Consider the following 22122-nt stretch of genomic DNA (forward strand, 5'->3'; position numbering starts at 1 on the left):
GAGTTCACCATTGTGCAGTAGCACCTGCTTTCTGTCTGTCAAGGCAGTTCGGTCTGTGTCTGTGTTTGTGGTTTCTCTGAGCTTGAAATGCCATTTTAGCATTCCCAGTTTGGATTTGGACTAACTCTTTGTTTCGGGACTCTGTCAATATTTGTTTTCCTAAATCGGTCAATTCCGCTCGGTATACTTAATTGCTTGGCCCCCTTTAGAGGTTCCTGGCCGCTCGACAAAGTGCAGTTTGGTGCAACTGCCTGTCTTCTGGCAGCTGTTTGAATAATGAGCTCTGCTGCTTTAGTTGACCGCTTCTGGCCACTTTTGGTTTCGAATTCCCAAGGCAATGCCGTAGGGGATGCTCTCTCTCTCTTTCAGGCGTGGCGTATGTGGGCGGCAGACTGTTTGGATTTTCCGCTCCGCCTGCTACCATTTGTAGTTGTTCCTGATCGGTGGCAGTTAGCATTTCGCAAGAAATCAGGGGCGCATCCGCAGCATCTTCGACAGACAGCAGAAATGCATTGATACGGATGAGGCGCGCAGTGCGGGGATGTCACGGGAGGTGTGGGTGTAGACTGACTTAGGGTCGCGCAGTCAAATGGCGGTAACATTTCCCCATGATCATTCTCTCCTGCTCCTTAGCCCCCCCGCGCCTGCCTGTTTGAGACAGTGCTACAGATTTGTACGTACCTTACTTCGTGTTCTCTGCTGTAAACTATGATTTAATGTATCAGCCATTCTGACAGTCGGTGATCTTACACTACCATGTTTGTCTTGTCTATGTGTTGCTGAGCAGTAGAGTTGGTCGCAGTGTGATTCTTCACACATCAGCGAACACTCAGCAAACACTCCACAACGCTCTCCATCCAGAGTGCATTTTTTGAAGGTGTAGGTAGCAAAAACAGACTCCAAGACAGACTCCAAGTCCTGGAAAACAGACTCTTCTCCAACAGCAAACAGCGAGGGGTCCTTCCAGATTCAAACACACAGCAAACACTCTGAGACACTTCGCGTCCAGAGTGAAGATTCTGAAGTTGAAGCCTGGTATAGGTAGCAAAGACAGACTCCAAGAGAGACTCCAAATCCTGTAAAACAGACTATTCTCCAACAGCAAACAGCCAAGGGTCCTTGCAGATTCAAACATTCAGCAAACACTCCACCATTGGCATTTTAATATTTACTGTATGGGTACAACCTTATAGTTGGTAATTACTGCCAATAGCTGTCCATACATTGCAGCATACATTCTCCAAACATCTGTTCACTGGCCATTAATATTAGTTTTAGCATCCCCACTTAAAACATTAAGTACTCAATGGCAAATGAAAAATGACAGACCAGCAAGGGGGTGGTGCGACAGGGAAGAAAAAACTCCAAATCTCAGATGCTTTCCGGGATGGTGGGTGTGTCTAAAAAGAGAATTACTGGAGCCATCGAGGAATGGCAGCGGCACACTCAAACATTTCCTCAAAAAGGCTGTCTCTGCTTTAGAACCCAAATCAAACAAGTGTAGAGTTGTGTTACCAGAGGGGAAACACTAGCTGCAGGCTCTGTATCACCTGAGACTATCCCGGCTCAGGCACCCCACCACTCAGAGACTGTTGTGCAATCAGGAAAGGGGCATCTGGGAAAACCGATTACCACCCTGATCGACACTTAACTAACTCACACAAAGGATGGCCAGGATAATGACCTCATGCTAGCAAATTCACTCTCTTGAAGGAAACCTACCATGAAAACACTTACGAGAAAAGGCTTGCCTTGATGGAGAGCCAGATTCTATACATCAGCCAGATTCTAAAGAGAATTGAAATAAAGATGGACAAGATCATGGGACATTGGCAGAATAAGAACATGATTGCAAGTACCAATTTTGAGACACAGCAGAAAGCGACCACAGGTTTCATGACTCGGCCCACGACTTCAGAGACACAGCATTGCTGAAAAAGGGGCTAGTAACACCGGGAAAATACTAGAAAATGTGACCGTTTTGGCTCCAAGTCAGCAGAAGATAGAAGCAAATCTCATAGACCTGACAGGTTCAGTAAGGAAACGGAAAGAAGTTAGGGGATATAACTCGGAGGAGGGGAGAGGAAGAGGGAATGTTAATAAAAACAGGTACGGGAACCATGGGGAACCGAGAGTGCTCTATCTTCAGAGAGGCAAGCCTATTTTTGTTTAAATCTACCCCTCAAGTGGCATCACTGGTGGTGGAGTTTGCAAATGTACCAAATCTCCATGATCCAAAGTTATAGCATACCATCTCACTTCTGAATAAAGTGACACATTTCACTACGTCGACTTGAGGACTCAGTGTCTATAGGGGGTCAGGTCTCTTAATAGGTAGATCCCAATAGGGGTCTGTATGACTATAACTTTTAAAAACACCACTTTGGTCAGTAAGATACACTGGAAGGGAAACCATGAATGACAGGGTCATTCTGATATAGGTTTAGTAGCACTGAGCTTGTTCTACTTCCCCCACATCCCCTGGTCGGGGGACTGTTACCAGTTTGGGCAATCGAATTATTCAGCCCCAGGGCAGCCTGCTGTTAGCAAAGACTGGAAAATGCTACAACCATGTGGGAAGGGTAACAACTCTGAGCATAGCAATATGTTTGCCTGCCTCAAATCTTTAGACTAGGTGGGCTGACAAAATAATTTCCCCTGCCTTAAGCCCACTATTGCCGTTACTTCAAAAGAATATTACACCGGTTAGGGAGGGCAAGATAGTATATTATACACATCATGTCCTGGTACATAGCTGGTGTGAAGGGAAAATTCAGTAACCCAGATAGATGGAATTTTACCACCCGACATCAGATTATCATGTTCCAAGAAACTTGGGCCACTGATCTGGTACACATACACGGATGTACAATCCACTTTGTTCCCGCTGTCAGACTATGCTCCAAAGGTAGGTCTCTAGGTGGACTAGACATTTTTCTATCAACTATTGTAGAAATATCCAGAGTCCACCTCATGAGCTCAGACCCCATTCTCCTTTCTATCCACCTAAAACTAAAAGACGGACAAGAACTTTGTCTGGTACATTTTTATAATAAAAAAATGGGAAAGGCACCTTTCTTGGAGTCTTTATTTTACTCAAAGATACCATGAACTCTAATTTGGATGAAGAGTCTAACTATCCCTTTATTGTGGGTGGTGATTTTAACATAAGACTAGGTACCGGGGAAGACCTACTCGAGGATTGAGAAGAGGATGTGGCCTTGTGCCTGCCAAAATCCATTCTGATAGATCTGACTACCTCCGATAGCACCTTACTCATGTAGGAGATACTGCTTGAGACAGGTTCCAGAGCAGTACATGGGAGGACTGTGTTACATTTATGAAGTATGAGTGTACAGATTATTCAGGAACCTCACGTGACATACGTGGTCTTTACTGGGTTTGTAAGTTACAGGTAAGTACATCAGGATAAATATAAGACAAGTTCATAGGAGAGAAGCATCCACCGGTCCCCCTGCGCCAAGCATAAATTCCCAACTGACTTTTCTGGAACACAGGCACTCACATCATTACATTCCAACCAGCTAACACTCCATACCCAACATTCCAGGCACAGACAAACACACATACAGGAAATAGCCTCATAGCAAGAATAGGTAAAACTCAACACATCTCCCCCTTACATAACAACAATAAAAGGAAGACACAAAAGGCACAGTCGTTACTAAACAATTTATAGACCACACACAAAGACTATCCTTCTACATACCCATCCAGCAAACCTCTCCAAGAAATAAAGCTATTCCCCTCCAAAATCTTAGAGTAGCTACCAAATAGCTCTACCAATTACAGAACTATCACCAGTACCATAAAAGGCCTATTATGGATCTCGCTACAAGGGAACCAGCCCACAATCTTTCGCACAAGCATCACCAACCTACATCACTACTAAAACCCTGCATCATCATTCACCAACAACTAGTGCTAACACAAACAACAGGGTTCTAACCCCACTGACCGCCTAAAGCAAACATTCCAAAACCACTGTATGGAACCAACCAATGGTCGGCATCCACCAATGCACCACAATTGGCACAAGACATAAACCACAATGTGATCTTTCTACAGGCACTAACACTGAGTAACCAAATGCTCACAATTGAGCAACCCATGCTCACACCAACACTGAGCAAACAAATACCCACCATTGAGCAACCCATGCTCACACCAGCACTGAGCAACCAAATGTTTACCATTGAGCACTGAGCAACTCCATCCTCACCATTAATAAACCACATGCTCACTATTCACCTTGCATCATCACCCACACACTTTCCCCCAACACAAACCAAATGAATGAATTCAGCATTAAAACTTGGTAAACAGAATTTGAGTTAAACCATACAAGAGTCCCAACATTTTATGCTTGCAGAGTCCAACTTGGAATGTACCTGTGGAGGAATTGTTAGGTTAACGCAAGGTATGGCATGACTGAACATTACCTAGAAATGCAGTAGGTCCAAAAACACAAGACTATAACCAAAATGACCAGAGTCCTTAACCTCACTCACAGCATCACCCACACGCATTCTCCTCCCAAACCAACTGGACGAATTCAGCAACAGAAAATATGGTAAACAGAGTTTAAGCTGCGCCACACAAAAGTCCCACAAATTTTATGCTTGCAGAGTCCAACTTGGAAAGTACCTGTGGAAAAATGGTCAGGTTAATGCAATGAAAAAATATTACTGAGAATTTCTTCTGGTTGCATTAGGTCCACACAATTCTCAAACAATACTGAACATTTCTTCTGGTTGCATTAGGTCCACACAATTCTCAAAAACTGCCAAAGACACATTGGCACCGTGAAACACCAAAAACAAATAGCACTACCAAAACACCACTTAACTTGGCACCATACCACTAAATGGCTCCAACACAAAAGAACTTGCCCACAATAGAGCCATCACATGCCAAATGCTAAGGCACTACCTAAACGGGGAACCACTTCCCACAAACTGAAATGAAAACTGCAACCAAAGTGCAAACACCATATATCCAAACCACATGCAGCACCATCACTGTGACAGCACCACACTCATACGTCACAATACTTTGCATTGTATACCTTTAAACGAAGTTGACAAAACCAAATAACCAGGTCATTAAATTAACATCCCCAAAACACAACAGCATTCTTATTTTAAAAAACATTGAAACAATGCAGTAATACGGTTGTACAATGAGCACCCTGCACTATGGCAGCAATACATTTTTCCTTTTCCAGGCACCGTTGATCCATCCACAAAGTAAAGCGTTATCAACAAAAAAAAATCTGTTTTTTTCTTCTGAATTCCGCATCACGTCGTAGTGCCAAATAAATCATGTGACTGCATACACACTCTCTGGAAGAAACTATTGCAAACTTGAAAACCTTTGGAACCAACACGCGTCACCAGCTCTGAAAGCACCAACAAGTACTTCTCTTTTAAATTACTGGCAATACGCTGTTGCGGATCCTTCATGCTACCTTATCTTGCTGGACGCTCCAAGCACTTTGAAATAAACTTCATTTGAAACTCTTTATGATACAGCAATGCGTCCATTCATTGAAACTCTTTATGATACTGAAATGCGTCCATTCATTGAAACTCTTTATGATACTGAAATGCGTCCATTCGTTGAAACTCTTTATGATACGGCAATGCATCCATCTCCTCCTTCAAAGGGACACCTTGCAATGTAGGAAGGTCCTTTACTCTGCCGATGTGGACACGCTCAGCATTAGCAGCTCCTGCAGTTGAGAATGTTAGAACACTCGACCTGACACGGAACATTCTTCATGATTCCGCCATCACCCTGCGCTGGCTTAATGACGTCACCATTACAATGTGAGGCCACGAAGCATACAGAGCTCCAGGCTCCAACCTTCATCCCATCCACACAAGGTACGTTCAACTTCACAGACGACTGCTGCCCTCAAACAGCCTTGCCGAAATCCGGACAGCATCACAATTCCACTTGGTGCAATGCACTGGCAATGTTTCCAGTACCTCACTGTTAACGCAATACATTTCTGTTGAAGCACCTTCGCATAGTCCCCGGCCCCAGTTTACAGCAACTCCTCTTAGCTTTGCAACCTCACTGCCAAACGCACTGAACCTCCTGCACTAAATTGCTCTGTACAGGTAATATCCAATGCTTCAAGTGCAGTATCCATAACACCTCTGCTAAGTAGAAGACAATTGCTTTATACAAGCCAGCTAATTAAGTGCCGCCCAAACATCTTCAGGACTCTCTACTACTTAGCAGCTCACAGTCAATCAGGACATGGGGCACGCTCACCTTAGGGCGGGGGGGGGGGAGGAGGGGGGCGGTGGATGCCTCTGTTTCCTCTTTGTTTTCAGATAGGCAACTTCCTTTCCACCACTTGTCCTCAGGTTCCGGTTTTCTCACTTCTTCAATCCTTTTCAGTACATAACTTGTTCCTTGCTCCAGTTTTGTACCAGGTTCCCTTCAGTCTCCAAGATCCTCGTCGCCAGTGATACATTTAAGAAGTATGAGTGTACAGATTACTCAGGAGCCTCACGTGACTTAAGTGGTCTTTACTGGGTTCGTAGATTACAGGTAAGTACAGCAGGATAAATATAAGACAAGTTCATAGGAGAGAAGCATCCACCGGTCCCCCTGCGCCAAGCATAAGTTCCCAACTGACTTTTCTGGAACACAGGCACTCACATCATAACATTCCAACCAGCTAACACTCCATACCCATCATTCCAGGCACAGACAAACACACATACAGGAAATAGCCTCATAGCAAGAAATGGTAAAACCCAACAGACTGCTTCTTCCTTGTCGTATGAGTTTGCCTTAATAAATGGGTGCTTTCACAGCATAATTGATTATATACTGATACCCGTACATTGGTGGATAAATATACAGGATTTAAATCATAGAGAGGAATTAAAGTGATCACACTCCTCTGGTGCTCACTTGGTTCTAGGACTGGGGAATACCTCCTCCACTGAACTCTTTGACATTCTCCAGTAACTTGATGAAATTCTCCAGTAACTTGAAGAAAAGAGGCTCCAGGGTAGTTGGGTGCACACCAGTGAATAAAGCTTCTTTACAGTAGATGGCCATCTGTTTTTGTAGAGAGGAGTTATTTATCTCTTAACAACAACCTTACAGTAAACTGGAAGAGATCATAGATGTTTCTCCCGTACAATTAAGCACTGTTGATAAGATCTTCAGAGTACCAGCAAATGATATAAAGAGTACTAATAAACAGAGGACGTCTTGGCTTTCCCAACCTTTTAAGGATAGAAATAAAGCTTTAATGCTTTAATGCTTGTACTAAAATGTCAGCATCCAGTTATTAATAACATAAGAGAATGGTGACTCAAATATAAAGAAGAATTAGCAAGGAGAAAGGAGGAGATTGCAAATGAGAGCTGGCAGGTCAAAATAATTCAAAGGACTTTTGGTGCATCGGGTCAAGGGTCACCAAAGAACTGGATTTAGGAGTCGAGGAACTTCCAGAGATCCACATTTCAGAAGGAGTCTGGATAGACCATTTCCAAGCACTATATCTCTGTGAAGCCGACAGCCGGACATATCAAAGTCAAGTAATTTGGGGCCCATGGATTTGCTGGGCGGGTTTACTGTGGAAGAGGTGCAACTCATGATAACTAGGCAAAAGCCCTATGAATGTACCAAATGACATCTTTCAAAGTGACATTGAAATATGGATACCAGTTTTGGTACAATTATTTCATGCCTTTAACCCTATGAAAATGCAGACAGTAACCTGGTGCACTGGCATCATCATACCTATATTTAGTGTAGCGAACCCATGTTCCAACAATCCGGTCACTTTACTTGATGGTTTGTCAAAGCGTTTTGCAGGAGTTCTCCTAAATAATCTTGAGGAATGGGTGCAGGACAGCAACACACTGTCATACACTCAACTCGCTTTTTTTAGGCCTGGGACAGGGATTATTTTTCAGGGCCTGAACTGTTACTTCATTCTGGCCAAGTATGTCAACATTTTGGGGGTTCCTGTCTGTGTGGCCTTTATGGATTTCACCTCTGCATTTGACCACATGACAGGAACTGCCTGTGGAGAATACTGTGTGAAAAGGGTGGGCCAGAGCCCCTACTAAGAATTATTAAGGCCCTCCTCAAGAATTCTTAGGTGCGGGTATGCTACAGTATGGGGGGCAAGTTTAGAGATTAAATAAAAGTGGGAAAGGGAGTGCAGCAAGGGTGCGTGCTGGCCCCCTCCTATTAAATCCACATACTAACTCACTCAAAGCTGCTTGCCTGCAGCCACCCATCTGCATCCTCAGGGGACCGATGCCCTCCCACCCTCCTCAAAGATATTCTTTCTTCAACTTGTGCAGGCGGCATTGTAACAGCTATCGTGAACACCCCCTCACCTCAGGCACATTCCCAGCAGCCTTCAAGAGATCGCACATCAAACCCATCCTCAAAAATCCCTCCCTTGACCTCCACCTTCCAGCCAACTACAGACCTATTTCTAACAACTTCTTAGTCAAAATCATTGACCGTACCGCCTACTTCCAGCTTTGACTCTTAACCGGTTGCAACCCCCTCTTTGACCATGCCCAGTTTGACGTCTGACCCCTCAGAGGAACTGAATCATCCCTAGTCTCCATCTGGGATGACCACAAAAGCACTGCATACTTAAAAGGCTGTGACGCACTCATCCTCCTCGACTTCACAGCAGCCTTTGACACCATCAACCACAGCATCCTCGTAGACAAACTGCACTTGCTCAGTATAAGGGATGCAGCACTAAGGTGGATTCCACCTTCCTCCCTTCACCTCGGCCTCCCTCCCTGACACCAACGGGGCAATAATTTTAAAGTTTAGGATTGTGCAGTACCTGGCAGATAAGAGAGAAGAAGAGATGACAGTCAGCACACAGGTTAGAGCATACCTTCCACATGCATACATACATACATTCAATTTCTGGCAGTCTTTCTGCAACAAAGCATGCATTTGTCAAATCATTATCCAAAACTTGAAGTTTTATTCTCTCCCTCCTACTTTTCCCTATGCATGACTTCCACCTCTTCATATAACTTTTATCCCCACCTCCCTCTCCCTCGCTTTTTCCAGCCACAATTTTGGGTTTATTTTTTAATCCTTTTCTGTCTTTTTATAATCACATTTCTTTTCCTGCTTGCTTTTTTGGTTTCAGTGCTACACTAATCAATAGTCAAAAAGCTTTCCCTTTATTTATTTTTCATGCCACTAAACATGTAACAGACAGAAGGCCTACCTTTACAAACGTGCTGAAAATCCTCAAGGACAAGATAGGAACTAATCTTAAACTAACAAATGTGTCAATTATGATTAATAGGGATATGGACTACAGAATCCAAACTGAAAAAAAGCCCTTAGGAAATATCTGAGAAAAATACTGAAGGGACACTTAGGTCCCCATTTCAAGTTTGCTGGTATCTTGGAAGTAAATCCCGCAGGATACCAACAACTGAAATACTGATACCGGCAGTCTGTACAGTGGTATTAGTGCCAGATTACGAGTGCGGGTGTTGGATGTAAATTCCCATTCCATGGAGTCCGCTTGGACTCCATGGGGGATTTTGCCGGTATAACCGGCATCGGTAATAGCAGTGACCTTTACTGCTAAGGTGCCTGGCTTAACTCCAGCTCTTAGCTGGAGGTAATTCAGGCACCTCACTGGCCAACTTGTAGTTGGCCGGTGTGGAAATGTGCTGGTATACACTAATACCGGCACATTATTTCTGCACCAGCCGACTCGTAATGAGGCCCTTTAAGACTCCAATAAATAATAATACGAGGCGGTTTAACATAAGAACACATGTTTACAAAACGTGTCTGAAAGCTAATCTGGTTCTGCATAAAATAGAGTGCTGGCAATGACTTAATGAAGCACTGAGGAAAAATCAATCCAGACGCTTTGGGCACTAGTGAATGGCAACAGTCATGGCCCCAAGCTACAGGTTGCAGCGTCTTGTGGGAGCTGGGAAACATATACTAAAGAAACAATTGCCACTGTATTACAACCTATTGTGCTACCAGACTTGAGCACGACCAGCTGGACTTGAAAAGTGTTTGAGAGTCTCCAACCCCGTCCTCTCCCTTGCACATTTCCCTCTGCATTGGAAGCTCTTTAGCTGTAATTCCGTGCTTGCTTCTGTTCTTTTCTGATCTTGGCAAGCAACAGTGATTTGCAACAGTCACTATTTCCACTAATGGTTTAGTTTACTAGCCATTATAATATATGGGCCCCTGGTTACAACCCTATTCTACCCATGAGGGTTAGAAATCAACCAAAAACAAGTGAATATGGTAAAGGAAACCTAAACACCCCACTCCTATGGTTCATTAACACATTTTAAATGTAGTGATTACTTATTCAAGATTTAATGTAAGCCACAAAGTGACATGCATCTACAACATATTTACCACAGGAATCTTAATAATTACAAAAAGGAAATCAACAAATGGTGAAAATGGTTTTAACCCAAGGTGCCTGCCTGGATTGGAATTCATACAGAAGAACGTACATAGCCTGGTACCATAGAGAGGATAACATGCGTTATAACATTATATACAAAAAAAAGTACAATAATACAGTTCCTAATTTGAGCATCTAGGCAAGAGAATAATGATTGGTTTAGGTTCTATGCAGATCTCATCACTGGATCTGACTGTTCTAGTCGGCTGGTAAATGTTGATTTTCTTTTTTATTAATTGTGCTGCTTGGCCCTGGATTGCGCTGTATGTTGTGCACATTGTTTTGAATGTAATTCATTTTTATGCACATTGTTTTTAATGTAATTCATTATTTGGCACTGGAGTGATGTGGTCCCTTTGTGACAGTTTGAGGAGAAGTATGACTGCTGCATTCTTTATACATTGCAGTTTCTCCTGTAGATAATCCGGCATTCCGAGGTATAGCCTGTTGGCATAGTCTATCCTGGTCATGATGAGGGAGATAATGGCCAGTTTTTTTTCACATGATGTGGAGGAATGGTAGAATCTTTTTGATCGTTTACAGGTGAAAGAAGCATTTCTTGATTCTTATGTTTACTTGTGGTTCTAGGATTACCTCATTGTCCGTTAGGGTTCCAAGGATTTTAAAGATTTTAGATGGTGTGGGCGCTGTTCCTAATTCTGTGGGCCATGGGATGTATTTGGCGCTTCCTTGGTTTTTGGATATAATCAAGATTTCTGTCTTGCTTGGATTGAATTTGAGGCTGTTTGTGTTCCTCTATTCGTAGAGTTCTTTGAGACAGTCTATTAGTCTTGTGTCCTCTTGTACATCTTCAATTTTGCCGATGATTTGGGTGTCATCAGCGTACTTGTGGCAGGTGAAGCCCTGCCTTTTGATGAGGTTGATTAGTGGAGTCATGTAGATGTTGAAGAGGAGTGGGGATAGGGAGTATACTTGTGGTACTCCACAAGTGGTGTCCTGCGGCATGGATTTAAATGGTTTTAACTATAATGTTTCTGTTCTTTTGGATAGGAAGGATGTATTCCAAAGCAGCACTGTTTGGATGATCCCTATTTCTTCCAGTCTCTTGATGGGGATGTTGTGGCTGACTGTGTAGAATGCTGCAGAGAGGTCGAGTAGTATCAGTGCCGAGTTTGTGTTGGAATCTACGTTGGACTTTAGGTCATCCCAAATAGAGAGAAGTGCTGTCTCTGTCCCTCTCAGATTGGGCAAATATGGGACAAAATATCCCATACAATCCGACAGGATTTAGGAGGGGCCAGTCTACAATGACTGTGTTTATGGCTTTAGCTAGCATTATGGAGCAAGGGAGAGCTAGATACAAACTACAAACATATACTGCATACGTGGACTTTAGTGCCCTATTTGACACAGTCAACGAGTTAGAACTGTTGCTTAAGCTGCATAAATGGGGTAATCAGCCTAGTTTGTTAAAGATGGTGGTTGCTCTGCACGCCAGTACAGTAGTGAGAGTAAGTTACACAAAGAATAGCTTGTTAATCAAGGAGATACCAACTCATACTGGATTGAAACAAGAGTTTGTACTTGCCCCTATTATTTTTCATATATATTTGGAAAACTTGTAAAATTGCGAGGGTGCATACTCGCTAAGGTTAGTGATGGGAAAGCAGCAGGTGGATGGGTATGCAGCTGGTTTAGTCCTATTAGACACCACTCCTGTGGGCCTACAAATACAGCTGGACTCCTTTGCTGACTGTGCCAAAGAAAACAAATTAAACATCAATATGGCTAAAACCAAGGTAATGTGCTTCAGGGCTCCAAACGCGAAAATGAATACATTCAATTGGTACCTGAATAAGAAAGTAGTAGAGGTGGTAGAAGAATATAAATATCTGGGGGTAATGATCGATAGCCCGCTAACATGGAATACACAGATCATGCACATATGGAATGCCCACAGACATTTATTTATTTGCTGCTACTATTAATTTCTCAAAATGTCATGCAGGCTACACGATTTCCACATGGAGGGAAATCTACATATTTAAGATCTGCCCGACCATACTACATGGTACTGAAATATGGGCACTTAAGAGACAGGGTGAGCTGCATAAAACGGGAAGCTATTGCTTGAGAGCAGTGCTTTGCTTAGCCAAGAGACTGCCAGTGGAGTGATTTAGGGCTTAGCTGCTGCTTACTTCTATCAATACAGTAGCAATTTAACAATGGACCCTCCATGATTACAAAATATAAAATGGCTGGGAGGGAGTCCCTAGCACTCATTAACTACATGGAATGTCTTAATGTGCCCTGCACCTTGCTATCTGCAATTAAAGGGACTGAAAGATCGAAGCCTTACTATGAAATTAATAACACAAATATTAATTTGAATGGTAGTGTGTGTAAAAACATAATTAACAAATCTTTAAAATGAATGACCATGTGTAAAACAAAGTAGATATAGCAACAGAAAACTAGCAGATGAGTACTGCAGCTTCACACCAACATACAGTCAATACCATTATATGTGTGTTTCCCGATCCTTTACTTAAAAGAGACTGGGGAAATAACAGGAGCTTGTCACAAAACTAACAATAAGGGCCTAATTTACAGAGCGTTTGCCAATGGGATTGCTGAATGCTTAATCTGTAACAATGTTCTGTTGATAATTGGCAATCATTTTATTAAATCAAAAATAAAGTAAATATTCTATGACAAAGTCCCCTCCGTGTCACTTGGGGCATCTAGTTTGGTAACCAAGAGGGCTGGTTGCCTCCCGGAGATATTTGATGATCGACCCAGGGGTTGGTATGGGGAGAAACCCCAGTCATCCCTCAATTATTACCCATCCCAAAGCAGAGGACAGTCACTTGAGGTGATATAGCGACACTGGCCCTCATTATGAGGTTGCCGGCAACCCTGTATTACCATTACCACTGCCTGACATCCTGGTGCAACCGAGATATCACAGGTGGAGGTGGTACGGTAAATTCCCATTTCCATGGTGTTCCATAAGACTCCATTGGAATGGGAAGCCGGAAGCACTGGCACCGTTATTATTGGTGCCAGTGCTTCTGAGAAAAAGCTGCCGGGTCTGCCAGTAGTTCAGTGCACCTACCGGCAGACCCGCATTGATCACACTGGGTCAATTATAATGATGAGCACTGTCTGTGTTAGAAAAACCGGTCATAGACATGGGAGCTGCACCCGAAGGGAACAAGGATTGGGCTGCTACCCTCGTCTGACAATACTTTATGTATTCAGTGAGAAGTTAAGGATCCTCATCTGATCAGCAGCTAGACTTCTCTAGACCTCCAAACCCCAGGAAAACTGATGGAGAGGCAATGAAATCTGACTTAAGATGCTGAATGCATTCCCAGAAAGTGTAGGCAGAAGTGAACATATATTGTTTCAAGAAGACCCCCCAATTAGCCCCTACTGCAAAAATCATTATCTCTTTAAACACTATCATTGGGGGATTAACTGGAAATCTGGACTACAATCAATGTGGTCATCTCCATGGCTTGACTAGGCATGGCCTTATTCTGGAACAATATCTTTCCCCAGCCGATGTCTATAGATTACTAGTACTACTACAGTCACTGGAACCCCTTAACCAAGCAGACTCACAGAAACATCGTTGCCTAATGTCTACCCTTGATTTGTTTTGTTGAGCTCTGGACAAATGGAAAGTGAATGCATCTTCTGATCGTGACAGAGGCCCAACGTTACACCTTCTTGTACACAAGTATAAAATACAAATAAAAAAATCGGTAAAAAAAATATTCTTTTGCATTTTATTGCTTTGTTTTAAATAAGAGAACGCATCAGTCGATGCATAGGTTGGTAGTCCATTAGCACCAGGGATGATAGTACATTGCCAGTATCAATGACCTTTTACGTTTTGAAAGCCAGACTGGGCTTAACAATTGACACTACTTTTTTTTAACTAAAAATCCTCTTTGGAAAAGTGGCTTTCTTTGGTGAATAAAAATTTTTCATGCAGAATCATCATTCACTTTGTTCCCCAAATTTTCAAAAGCAAAGGCGAACACACCTCACAAATGCAGAAATGCTCAAGTATGGCCACAATATGTAAAGTATAGGCATTACATGCTTAGGTACTCTCATCATATGTCAGATATTGCCATCGCTTCCTCTGGTACTCTTAATATATGGCAGGTATTTCTATTGCCAGAGAACTTAAACGCTAGGTTTCATTTTGGTTCAAGGTTAGTTTGTGAAAATCTTAACACACAACATTTCAGGAGACACAATAAAAGAAAATCACAGAGACTGAGAGATTCCTGTACAATTCTAAATCGTTCCCATTGCCTTTCGGCACAGTCCCTCCTTATATTTGTCATGCTCCATTATTTCCAATACAGAAGAGTGAAGTACTACCATAATGTAATGTACTTTTTCGTTTGTATAGTGCCTTCTCCCATTGGCATGGCCTCAAAGCACTGTAGGTGAACATCCTCCGGGGACCGAAGTCCAAGGTATAAGAAATTTGTCCGAGGAGTTTAGAATGCATTTGTACATTTTAGCCAATATGAAGGTAGATATGGGTAGTCAAGTCCCTGTTAGCTACCGATGTCGAGCTGGCATGTAGATGGGAGCTCTGAGGTAGTCTGGAGAGTATTTAAGTGCAGGAGACACATTATGTGTACAGCTAGACTGAAGCTTTTGTCATGGGGGATACCTGCATTCTTATGGCACAGCTGTTGTGCGATGTGTCTTAATGTAGTGTATCATAGCAGATGCGTGCAGGTGTGTGGCCTTGCCTTTGGTTATCTTCCATAAGCATGGAGTGTGATATGTACCCTTGTGTCCTGGCTGGTTTCTTGGTTTCGTAGATGTGGCGTGGATTCTGTCCTGTGGTCTGCTGGAGTTTCTCTCCATTGCTCAGTACATTTCATGGGAATTTCTTTGCTGTCCCAGTCTACACGAGAGGTGGTTAAATAACGTGAAGTGGTGCACGGGTTCGTCAGGATGCGGCAGGTGTGGGTGGAGAGAATCCAGGTCCTGAGGGCCTTCCGGAAGGCAAGGTGATCTATGCGGTGGATGTTAATGGGAATTGTTTTCCAGATTGTGAGGGCTCAGATGGAGAAGGATGATCCCCCTATTCTTGTCAATTTGAGGGGGGATCACAAAGAGGAGTGCAGTGCCTGTTCTCAGATTTCTATTAGGTTGGTAATGGTTGAGTTTCTGTTGAAGGTATTCTGTGCTTGTCTTTTGAAGTGCACAGTCGGTGATGCACATAGCTTTGAAAAGGGCTTGTCACCCAACAGGGAGCAAGTGGAGGACACAGATGGTGGGTGTGATGTGCTCTTTGGAGCCAAGGGCCAGGAGGAACCTAGTTGCCTTGTTTTGGACATGTTAGAGCTTTCTGAGTTGATATGTGGGGGTGCCCAGGTGAAGTAAATTAGCATGAGAGGATGATAGCCATGACTACAGTGAATCTGTGAGGGTAGGAGAGGTAAGGGGAGATGCGTCTGAGAATGCGGAGGTGTAGATAGCAAGATTTATACACAAAGTTAATGTGGTGTGAATGTGTCATATCAGGGTCCATAGTGCATCCCAGGTTCCTTACTACATTGGATGTGATGGGAGGAGGGCCTGGGGAGGATGGAGAAGGGGGGTAGGTTAGTGGAAGATAGCCATCTTCCTGCAGAACCTGATTTAGTTTTTTCCAGGCTTGAGGAGGAGATGGTTAGTCATCATCCAGTGGTCGATTTCTGTGAGGCGAGTGGCAAGGTCAGGAGGGGGGATGAAAAATGTCTGCGGGATCTTGAAGACAATCTGGGTTTATGTAGTTGTAGCAGGTTAGGTTTTGTTAGTGAATAAGAGCAGGGAGGGGTCTCAGGTAGAGTTTGAAGAGTAGGAGAGATAGGTATGCAGCCACAGGGCAGGGGGCCTTGTCATCTGTTAGCAAGGAATGAGAAAATCCACCTTAGTGCTGCATCCTTTTTACCAAGCAAGTGCAATCTGTCTGTGAGGATTATGTGGTTGATGTTGTTAAAGGCTGCTGTGAAGTTGAGGAGGATGAGTGCTACACAGTGTTTTAAGTCTGCAGTGCTTTAATGGTCATCCCAGATGGAGATTAGGGATAATTCAGTTCCTCTGAGGGGTCAGAAGTCAGATTGGGTTTGGTTGAAGAGGAGGTTGGATTTGGTTAAGAGGCAAAGCGGGAGTAGTCTGCTCGGTCAGTGATTTTGGCTAAGAAGTGGTTTGTTAGAAATAGGTCTGTAGTCAGTTGTAAGGAGGGGGCCAAGGGAGGAATTTTTGAGGAGGGGTTTGATGTGCGATATCTTGAAGGCTGCTGGGAACGTACCTGAGGTGAGGGAGGACCTCATGATAACTCTTGCAATGCCACCTGCACAGGTTGAAGAAGGATATCTTTGAGGAGGACGTATGGCATGGATTCCCAGAGGATGCGAATGGGTGGCTACTAGCAGGTACCTTCAGGAGTTCTGGTCAAGAGATGGGAGAGAAGCAGCAGAAGGTAGGGCGGGAGGTGGGAGGGTTAGTTGGGTTGGGCGGGGTGCAGGTTATCAGGGCAGGAGTGCTGTTAGTTTGGCTCCAACAGTGTGGTTTCTTTAGACAAAAAAGTTGTAGAAGGGGTCAGAGAGGGCATCACAGAGTTCTTGGTAGTTGAAAGAGGGGGGAAGTGCAGTGAGGGGCCTTGAATTCTGACATGATCTTGTGGAGTTCCTTGCTGCTATTATGGGCATTAGAGATTCTGTTTCCGTAGCAGGATTTGTTGGCCTTGTATGCTATGATCTACACTGGTGTAAGCGGCTCTATTTTGGGGAAATGGACCAGCCTACCATTTGCATTCCAGGGTTTGTTTGAGTGTTTTGAGGGTTTTGAGAGAAGGGGTAAACCATCTAGGGGAAGGGCCTTGTCTGTGGCAGGAAGATCTGGAGGGGTTGAGTGGTTTGAGGACATTGGAGATTCATAGGCCGGAATGGCTGATAGAGGGCAGACCTTCCTGGACTGTCAGATTGGGAAGGGAGGAAAGCAGAGAGTCAGCCAAGTCTGGTGTTACTGTGACCTTGTTCCACATTGGGAAGCAGTGTTAGTCAAGCGGGGAGGTGGGCTACGAGTCGAAAGCAAGATGAAGATGGCTGCATGCTCCATCCATATAAGTGATTGGGGGGAGCATGGAGCTAAGGTCTAGGAACTGAATAGTCCATCTAGTGCATGTCATGAAGTGTGAGTGGCTGCTGATATCGGTTGAGTCATGTTGAGTCATGTTGAGGGCTTGCAGGTTGCTTAGGAGTAGTGTTGTGTCATGGGTTTGTGCAGGGTGTCAAAAAATACATTGAGATCTCCTAGCATGGTGAGGAAGGTGTGGCCGACCAGGATGGCTGCTAAGGAGTTGCTTAGAGCATTAGCAAAGTTTCTGTTGTAACTGGGGGGTCTGTAGATGAGTAAGAAGCTGAGGGTAAGAGGGGGTGGATGAAAAATGTCACTAGGAGGGATGTGTTGCAGGCTTGTTCCTCGGAGTGTGAGATGTTGAGGTGTGATTTGTGGACAATGGCAATCCCACCTGCTACACCAGTTACATTATGCATGATTAGTGTGTAGCCTAGGAGTAATGCCTCATGTGTGATAGGTCAGAATTTGTCAGAGAACCAGGTTTCTCTGATGAAAAGGATTTTTGTGCTTTCTGAGGAAATAAGGTTGTATATATTGTGTCCATTTTTAATGACAGATCTGGTGTTAATTAGGATGCATGAGAGATCGATAGAAGCATGGCATTTATTGGCCACCGGAAAGGTGAGCAGAAGAGGGAGGTAGGGGTAGAGCGGGAGGGCATGGGAGAGGATCCCCCTGGTGGAGGCTCTGCTGGTGAGTACTGTGTGAATAAAGGGAGGATAGGGAGGGCAGTGAGGGTGGAAGAGTGCCTGTAGGTAGGAGGAGAGAGGTTTTTAGGGGAAGTTGAGGTGTCTCTGTTGTAAGTGGGGAGGCGGGGCTTGGAGCCTTATTTGAGTGTGTAAAAAGAGTGCTTGTGATGTGCAGTCCCTTGGTGGGAGGTCTGGTTTGCTGGAGGGGGAGGAGGTAGATTTTTAGAGGGAATTGCATATGTGGAGTCAGTTGTGGGAAAGGGGGCCAGAGAAGGTGCAGGGTAGTGAGTGGGGTCTCGGAGAGGGGTGGTTGATGAATGGAGTTGGAATGAAGAGGAGGGTGTAAGATCTGAGATGATGCCCGGTTGCTGATTTCGAGGGGAGTGTTGGTAGGGTTGAACGGGGTTAGTGCCGGGAGCGTTGAAGGCAGTGTTGAAGATTTCAGTGGGTTTGGTGAGTTGGGGGAGGACATAATGGTGTAAGTGAGGGTGCAAGCAGGGAACTGGGGGGATAGTTTGAGGTGTGCAGAGATGAGAGGGTCCAGGTGTTGCAGATTCTGTGTTGAAGGGGATTCTTGGGTGCCTTTAGCATGTATGTGAGGGTCCGCGGGGTGGCTGAGGAAGGGATATTGGTGAGGGAAGCCCGAGCGGCTCTCAGGTATGCATAGACTGAGGAGGGATGGGGCCAGAGGAAGGATGGCACAAGGGTTGGAAAGGCCAATGTGTGAAGGTTGGGGTCAAGGTCAGTGGGGGGTACATAGGGAGGTATCTGGGGGGCGTATTCCAAGGGCTGGATGTGTGAAGGGTGTGGGGGAAGGAGGAGGTAGGCAGGGGTTGGCCATGTTTCTAGTGCACCTTAATGTCCCTCTGATCTTGGAGTTGGATGGCATGATGGTATGGTTTGATCTTCTCTGGTGACTAGATTGGTTAATGGGGGCCTGACACACTATCAGCGCTTATCAAAAGGAGTTAGAACAGTGCCAAAGTTCAAACACAGCTAGGATTCAATGGTGACTAGACTCGGAATATAGCCAGATTCAATGCAGTGGCTACACTCAAAATTCAACTAGATTTGACTCTCCAGCAGAATTCAAAGCAAAATTCAAAGCGCTGCTAGATTAAAATGGAGGGAAAGTTAAAGCACTGCTAGCTTCCACACAGTGGCTTTGCTCAAAATGCAACTAGGTTCAACACAGTGTCAAAAGTTAAGCACTGCTAGAATTAATTCAGTGGCTACATTCAAAATACAGCTAGATTCAGTGGTTACATTCCAAGTGAAGCTAAATTCAACACAGTGAAGGTACTCAAAAAGCAACTAAATTTAGCACAGTGGCAAAATTCAAAGCACAGCTGAATTCAACACAGTGGCTTTACTCAAAATGCAACTAAATTAACCCAGCATCCAAATACAGCCAAATTTAACAAAGTGGCTATACTTAAAAATGCAACTAGATTTACATGATAGTAAATTGAAAGCACAGCTAAATTTAACACAGTGGCTATGCTCAAAATGCAGCTAAATTTAACAAAGTGGCTATACTTCAAAATGCAGCTAGATTTACATTGGGCGAATTCAAAGCACAGGTAAATACAGCAAAGTCGCTATACTGAAAATGTAGCTAAATTCAACACAGCGGCCATACTCAAAATGCAGCTAAATATGACATGCTAGGCAAAATTCAAAATACAGCAAGAGTTAAAACCATGGTAACACTATAGTTCAGATAGATACAAGAAGAGTGTCTAGATATCGCAAAGTTCCCCGAACGAACCAAGAAGGACCCTGACATTGGGGCTCAAACCAAAAACTGTACTAAGGATTTTCCGATGCCATCAACTCTACTGAGCGGCACGCATGCACAACTAAAGCACTTAGGGCTAAGCCCCATTTTAATGCTTTTCTCAGCACATGCATGCCCTAGGAGGAAAAAGAGAGAAAAGGTGTATAGGGATGAGTGGCCAATAACTACAGGGGAGGGCTACTTAAACAGGGGACAAGAAACAGTAATTGTTGGTGTAGTGGGAGAGGTCAGGGGTGGATGTAGTCAGCAATTAAGAGAACAGCAGGATGAAGGAAGGAGCTCAGGCTTTTGAAGAAGAGTATTGCAGTAGGTGAAGCATTGGCTTAAGAGTGATAGTGGTTCTGCAGTGTAATTGTGCGTGTGTGTGACAAGTGTACAGAGAGAGAGTGTAGTGTATGGTGTGACTGTGAAAAGGTGGATACTGGGTGAAAGGAGGGTGACTGAGTAGTGGTGTGGGAGTAGTAGTAGTGTCGGAGGGGGAGTAGTGTCTGAGGGCATCTGTGAGTCTGTATTTAGGGAATCATCAGTAGGCGTAGCCAGTTCTTAGAAGCTAGGGGTCAATTATCAGTAGCATGTACCAGGGTTACAGACACCTTGGTTAGGGAGGAGAATTGTGGCAAGATGAGGGAGAGAGGGACATCGCTATGCTCACCAAAGATCTCAATAAAAACCCTTCAACTGCCTTTGAGACATGGAGTATTTTCTGTGCCATCTGTGACAATACTTAATGTATAGTTGGAAGAGTCTGCTATTTATACACATTTCTAGATAATATAGCCTTGGTTCCATGAATGTTAGCAAAGGTGAAGAGGTATAACATCTGCCTGTGTCTGTTAATCGTTTAAACCTTCATGACTTAAGCCAAATTGTGATACTGTTTTAGCCATAGCACATAGAAGACTTTATTCCCCCTAGAGCGTCTTCTTGCCAGAATACGATTTCATCAGATGGTACAATGTTTACATAATGAATCAACATGCATTATGGGGTATGCATGTATTTGGTGAGGACATGTGTGATGTGCAATAAAGTGCATCCACAGGCATCTAGTTCTGTTGTGGCTCCTATTCTATGTGAGACAATGTTCATTCTTTGAAATGTGGACCTTTCTGTGTCTAAGGGGATCTTTATAGACATAATCCTCTTGTGACATGCAGTTCTCTTGCAACACCTGTATTGAGAGTTACTGAATGGTTCATGGGGCACATGTTACTGTGCAGGTATTTCAATTAAGTGAGCCTCTGTGAATTTTTGAGACAATTCTGGGACAAGTAGAACAACTAGTCCTATATGGTTAACTGCACTAAGGAATGCAACATTCACTTTAGGATTTTTATTTCTAATGCAACATGCACTTTAGAATCTGAGGCTAATTGTATTCTGAAGCATTTAATCAAGAATGTGGTCTTCGATACCCTACAAACTACTCAGGGACAATGGTTATTTGTTTAGATACATCTAGTAAGGGGATTTTTACCTTCCCGTTATATACATTTCACAGTATCACACAAAACAAGAACAGGTACAGAGTCCGTTTGTTTTTGACATTATTTGTTATATCTGTTATTGAGTTCCCTACATCTCACCCTAGTCAGAACACTCTGTCCCTCCGTGATGTTCTCACCCTGGGTTATGCTGGTGTGCCACCTATCTAACAGGATAGGAAGGAAAGTAAACTTAACCTATTGCTATAATGAGAGTAATATTCTTAATAAAAATCACAATCTGGGAACCAGTCCCATTACTGAGACACGGTATGGTGGATCAGTTCATGTGAGACTATTTGCAAATGGTGTAGGACCATATAATTTATTAACCCTCTGTGAAGTATGCTAGACTTTACCATACATTGTGATTCATAAAATAGAGAGAAAGTGAGAGCACTCTCTCATTGGGTGTTTTCCTCAGTAGTCAATTTGTAAATTGCTTATTTCACATCAGCATGATAAGTTCGCAATATCCATTATTGCATTTCTAAAATAGTAATTGAAAAATGCATAATGAAT

This window comes from Ambystoma mexicanum, chromosome 5p, assembly GCF_040938575.1.
Source record: "Ambystoma mexicanum isolate Mex_15411 chromosome 5p, UKY_AmexF1_1, whole genome shotgun sequence".
In the NCBI taxonomy this organism is placed as follows: Eukaryota; Metazoa; Chordata; class Amphibia; order Caudata; family Ambystomatidae; genus Ambystoma; species Ambystoma mexicanum.